This window comes from Triticum urartu, chromosome 5A (assembly GCF_056163025.1).
Source record: "Triticum urartu cultivar PI428250 chromosome 5A, HENAU_Tu73, whole genome shotgun sequence".
Classification (NCBI taxonomy): Eukaryota; Viridiplantae; Streptophyta; class Magnoliopsida; order Poales; family Poaceae; genus Triticum; species Triticum urartu.
In genome coordinates this window covers 146,573,559-146,580,244 of record NC_141877.1, presented here as the reverse complement: position 1 = coordinate 146,580,244, position 6,686 = coordinate 146,573,559, and the positions used below count along the sequence as shown (strand labels likewise).

Here is a 6,686-nt window from a genome sequence, read left to right as displayed (position 1 = left end):
GAGTTTGTGCACTCCCAACAGGAAAGCCATGGCATCCCTCACCATGCTCATTGGATGGACCATTTGGAATGAGAGGAACGCACGCATTTTCCGCAACAAGAGCATGCCACCCCCAATTCTGCTAAGCAACATCAAGAGTGAAGCCCTCACCTGGGTCACCGCCGGGGCTAAGAAGCTAGGTACTATAATACCGGGAGAGTAACACCACTTTGTATTTGTTGGGCTCGTGTAAAAACTCTATTCTCTCTTAATTAATATATGAGGCAAATCTTTTGCCTCGGTTCGAAAAAAAAATAAACAAAGATGTTCTGGACATGCATGGTCTCCCACATATAATATATAATTTTGTCCGTCACTTTTTGTATGTACGTTAATACAATAATTACAAAAATATGTTTTCATGAAAATTTGCTGATACATTTTCACCTAAACAATCTGAATACTCTTTTTATGGCATGAGCCAAATTTAGACTGCATGCTTTCTAGTATGCTATCTATTTAGGAACAGACATAGTAGTCCATAACCGGGTTGATAGCACATACATCACCAAATTCTCTTCTATCGTTGAAGCAAGGTTACTTGCAAATTGCAATGCAACAAGCAGTTGGGTGTGAAAGTCCTAAGACAACAATAGCACCCCAAAGATGGAAAAGCAATCATCATGTCGTAGACATGAATATTTGATGCGTAATCATATATACATCATGTTGTCTCGTCTTCTTGCACAATGTATGTCTCGAACTCTTGACTAATACAAAAAATCAATAAAATGATTTACATTCTTATTAACAGTACATTGGTTATGATCATGCCCTTGAATGGTAGACTAACAGCAGCACTGCACTCAATTTATTATATTCCGTGGGACCAACTACTATTTTGGTGCCTCCTGCCTACAGTTTGAAGTTTCACAAGTTGCCAATGCAAGTCTGTCATGGATAAGCCTAAATGTGAGCAACACTAAATTAAAAGATGGGCAATAGATGCCAATGCAAGTCTGTCATGGATAGACCTAAATGTGAGCAACACTAAATTAAAAGATGGGCAATTTGAAGTTCCTACTATTTTTACTTCAGATGCCTTCTGATGAAATTCCAAAGCATATACAGTTTTTGTTCAAGCGGCACGATCATGGCACACTGCTTCAAGGTTATCTGCGGTGGCCATGGTAGCCTGCTCATGCACACTTAAATGATCGGGAATCTTCAGGCTAACGCTTGCGAGTTCCTTAATTGACTTTGTCTATGTAGCAAAAAATTGTAAAGCATGTCAAACTTTGGGAAAATGTCAACATGGGATTGCAAATCACGATGACAAATTTGATCTGCCCCATCAAACACCAATATATGTTCCCTACGAAATTAGTAATGATTTTAGATTGTCAACATCTCATAATTTGGAATTTAAGATAACTTATAAATCAGGATGTGTCCAATAATTTAGACCTGTGAGCATTTGAAGTTTGGAGTCTCGTCCAAGTGCTGAACTCACTGCCGAGAAGTGCGAACTAAGATATTCAAACTGTTTATGTATTATTTTTGTTGCTAGATTCCGGTGCACTTAACAATAGCACCGCCACTAAAACTATGGTGCTTCCCCACCTTCTTGATCACATCCCAAGTTTGACCAGCAAAATCATTAGTGGGATAGGGAATAATGCACAACCCAAACCATCCTCAGACTCCATTTTCTACCAGTACAGCTACCAAAACTGATTGTGGTAAGATACACTATCTAGGGAACTTTAATTGTTGTTACCGGCGACATTTCTTTGCAGCGGCAATTGGCATGACCATATGATGTGCTAGACAGTCAAGATGTAACGAATACCAATTCTCAGAGCACAATTTATAGAGCTAAAAATCAAAACGAGTGGAATCTGACTTAACAGAGTATGATGTTTTTTTCAATAGAAACGACTAATCCATGAATGTTAGTGTTAATCACACCATACCCTTATTTATTTTAGGAATACTGAAAACACATCACCGTACTGATTCCTTTGGAGTTGTTCCCTCTGCAGCTTTGTGTGCTCGCTTTCAATGGTTCAACCTGGATAAGATTTGAACAAAGGCCAGTGTTAAATCTAGTAAAAAAACTGAAACAAAATAAGATCATATATGGATGAACCGGTGCATGGAGTATAGGAGCAGGGAGACTAATAGAGTGGGCTCTCGTCAATACGTTTTCTTTAAGAATCACACTACATCTCGCTAGTGAATGAGGAGAACAGAGGAAGAGGCAAACTCGGCTAGCTAGTGATCTGTACCACCCACCGTCTGCATTGGCTACAGCTAAATCAATGTGTTGCTGCTAGTGAATGGTGAGATGCAGAATAGTTAGCTAGGGATCCAAAGGAAGAAGAAGCAAAAGACGCCTGAAAGTTGTGGCCACGAAGCTCTTGTGGGAGGATGGGACTCTTGGAAGCGAAAGCAGCAGGGGTTATCTCGTGCTCCCTTGGATTCGCCCATGGTCGTGCTCCCTGGGCAGCGCGCCACCACCCTGAGAACCTCCGGCACAGCTCGATGGCGCGGATCCGGACGCCGGCCGTGAAGTGAATCTTCCCCTGCGCACTGACACCGGTCTGTCGGCACCCTTCGCTCTGCTACGCCCGCCATGGTCGCTGCCAAAGATCGTCGGAGAAGCTCCGGCACAGCTCGATGGCGCGGATCCAGACGCCAGTCCGTGACGAGCATCTCCGCCCGCCACCCGGCGCTCCACGACAGCCACCTCGCCCGGGTGCGGGAGGAACCACACGCAGGGGTCTGGATCTGAGCGAGGATTACACACTTCGCCTTTGTTTTTTATCTGGTCACAGGGAGGCATCGAAGCGGTATGTTTTGCGGGCGAGGATTGACAGATCACGGCGGGGTCTGCTCGGCAGAACATCTTATCTGAGTCGTTGATCTGAATAATAAACCATTGATGTAATGTGGGCAGTCAGATGTGTTTAGGTTAATTTGATCGGAGGGCCCTGTTTATCTTGTATACAGTTTGCGGTGTGGTTTTAGAAGAGTTTATGTTTGCTCTTTTAATAGTAGTATAGATATAGATATAGATATAGATATAGATTAATAGTAGTATAGATATAGATATAGAAGTATAGATATAGAAGCATGGATTTTTTTTAATGAAAAACTTTTGATTTATTCTTTAACTATCAAAGCAGTATAAAGAACACTAAAAGTAACAAAATATATATTTAGGCCACCGAGCAACAACTACAAGCATTGGAGCGAGCCGAAGACACACTACCGTCATCGCCCCTCCCTCACCGGTGTTGAACAAACCTTGTTGTAGTAGATTGTTGGAAAGTCGTCGTACTGAGGCCCCGTAGGACCAGCGCACCAGAACAACAACCGTCTCCGATGTAGAGAAGGGTAGATTAGAAGCATCCAACATGTAGACACATGAACGCACACGAATGAAGACAATATCCAAGTGGATCCAACGAGGACAACCACTAATCGAATCCCACGAGATCCATCGGAGACACAACTTCACACGTCTTTCGATAATGCTAGACGCATCGTCGGGACAAGAGCTAGGCTAGAAGAACCTTATTCCACCTCCAGGGAACATACCGCCTTGTCTCCCAGAGCAGGACACAAACTGTAACTACACTCGGGGAAAACACCTACAAACGGAGATCTCCCACCGAGAAAGCCCGGGACCCATCGCGCCTCCATGGCCCTAAAGAAACGGCAGGCGGAGGCCGATCATCGGCGGCGCTGACGGGAGACAGGGAACCCTAGTGCCTGGTGACGACTTGCAAGACACACAAGGTAGTGTAGCAGTTTCTATGTAAGTATCCCAAATAGTTATCATCTCAACGAAGAGCAGATGAGAGTATTTATGAGTAACAATTATGTCACACACAAGTTTTGACAACTCTTACTGTTGGAAATATACCCTAAAGGCAATAATATTGTATTATTATATTTTTATGTTTATAATTAAGAGTTTATATTCTATGTATAACTGCTATCATCATGGAATATGCGATTCAGTGGAAAACTCATAAGCTCGTGTGAAATAATAAACGATAAAATATGATTCATAGTTTTTCCTCTAAGACTAGATCAAGTGTTGTCGGTGATCATGTTTTCCGGATCTTAGGATATCGTTAAGTGTAACGATAGTCTTAAAACAACTTTGAGAATATGACTTTAAAAGAACGATCGTATTGAATCAACTCAAACTTGTTAGTTATACTTGAACGAGAGACCATCCAGATTATAGGTTATTAAAACAGGCATGCCTCTTTTATCGGTAATAATCTATAAATGTTTGTAAAAATTAACAAAAAAATTATAAGAAATGCGTTATAAATCCCCTCACCAACAATATTTATAGTTTATCAAACCGAGCTATGGTGAACTTACTTCTACATTGCAAACTTTTGCTTTATATGTATGACATTCCAAACCATTTTCAGATTTTTTTTTCCATTAACTATGGTATGTTGATTAACCATTCATAGATTATTTTCATAGCCTGACAACCGCTGATATCCATCTTGCCCCACATATTACCGTTGTTCTTTTGTTTTGATCTAAAGTCGAACTTCGGGAAGAGAGAAACCACAAGCTGTTAGATTTATGGTATATTGTAAAATTGTGATGATCCTGTTTATGGAGTTTCCAGTCAACCAATTTTATTATTTTGGTGTTATATTTTCATGCAAGTTTTACTCCAATACTCATTGTCATCTCAGCCATGCATTGTATAGTGTGGCAAGCAAAGTAGAAGTATTTCTTTATGTTTCTCTTTAATTGCATTTCATCTATTTACCATGCGACATATTGTTAACTGTGTCAACATGGCATGATGTAATGTCCTTTAACATACCTCAAGCAGTTTCATATCTACCCAAATGCAACCTTTTCTTAGTTTGTTCCAAGAAGATTTACCCCTTCATGTCCCCGCAACAACGTGCGGGGTGTTATCTAGTTCAAAGAATTGGTCGTGGCCTAATATGTTTGATGCAAGAGCAAGATTATCTGTGCAAGTAATGTTTTCTTCAAGATTAATTATTTTTTGCGGGAAAAATTTCTAATCTATTCATCTTCAATCATGGTAGTACAACGAACACTAGAAAAAAATAAAATTTACATCCAGATCCGTAGACTACCTAGCGACGACTACAAGCACCGAAGCGAGCCGAAGGCGCGCCGCCGTCATCGCCCCTCCATTGCCGGAGTCGGACAAACTTTGTTGTAGTAGACAGTTGGGAAGTCGTCGTGCTAAGGCCCCATAGGACCAGCACCCCAGAACAGCAACCGCCGCCGATGAAAAATAACGTAGATTGAAAGGATCCAAACCAAAGACACACGAACGTAGACGAACAACGACGAGATCTGAGCAAATCCACCAAAGATAGATCTGCCAGAGACACACCTCCACACACCCACCAACGATGTTAGACACACCGTCGGAACGGGGGCTAGACGGAGAGACCTTTATTCCATTTTCACGTCTCGCCTTTCTGAGTAGGACACAAATCCTAACAAAATTAAAAAAAACCCGACTAAAAACGGAGCCCTCCCGCCGGCCCTTGCCAGCATCCATTGTGCCTCCATGGCCCTAGGGCCACCGGAGACGAGGCGGACCTGCGCCGGCGCCGGCAAGAGGCACGAACCCTAACTTTCTTTCTTTGAGGAGGAGGAGGAGGCGGAGCCCTGGCTCTACGTACGTGATGACCACATTATATTGATACGACATAATAATGAATAATTATATTTAATGCTATTTGGAAGATTGATTACTATTAATGCAATCAATGATGTTTCTCGATAATCATAATTAATATAATATATGCTATTTTTCAAGATTTACTGCAATTAATGTTGTTTCTATATAATTGCAATTAACGTTGATTTCAGATCTATGATTGATTTATGTTTTCCATTTTCTGTTTTTATCCTTTTCCATGTCATGCATAATTACACTTGCATGACAGGCACCATATAGCCAACTGACCGAGACGACGCAATGCAAGAAATGTTGTGGAAGCATTCAAAGCCAACCTCATAATCCCAAAGAAAAAGGAGAGAGAAAGTATATCAGACAATCCTGTCGAAGCACGACGACCAAAGGATATCCGTTGATATTTGGTTGGGAGCCAGTTGCCCAAACCAAACTAGGTTCCTTTTATTACCGATGGACAATCTGTTTGAGCCTGAAATTCCATCCAAGAGACCCCGGCGGAGGTTGGCATTTTGGGTTGCACGTAGGGCAGATGTCTTGACACTCACTCCGCGTCCTGAAACACTCGACCTCAGCTTTCTGGCAGCAGTAGCATGTACCACGGTACCCATCTGAAAGATGGCATCCCAAATTTTGGATGCAAAATTTGACAGTTATCTTGCTGTCGCCTACAGACGTTGAGTTGACAACGGCAGCGTCAGTACTTGTATTCGCCACACGGCCATCTTGTTTGACTACCATTTCATTAGCATCGAGACCACCTAGATATTGTATTTAACATTAGTAGATGCAATACCACAGGCGTATATGTAAGTACGTTTTGGAAAATCGACGGTAAGAAGTTAACACAAGATGATAATGACGAAGATATGTACGTACACTGGACACACACGACAAGGCATCCGATGAAGAATATCGTCGTTGGCTGCACTAGGTTGCTCCCTCTCATATTGGCTATCTCTTGAAAAACTCGGCT

General features: G+C 41.8%; 1 long non-coding RNA gene across 1 annotated transcript; it reads right to left on the bottom strand.

Annotated features, from left to right (window-relative positions):
* Nucleotides 1–646: 646 nt before the first annotated feature.
* On the bottom strand, nt 647–2,961 carry LOC147970625 (uncharacterized). The gene is made up of 2 exons (XR_015604134.1): nt 1,956–2,961; nt 647–1,243 (listed from the first exon to the last, which is right to left on the bottom strand). It is a non-coding gene; the product is annotated as an uncharacterized LOC147970625 (long non-coding RNA).
* Nucleotides 2,962–6,686: the final 3,725 nt, after the last annotated feature.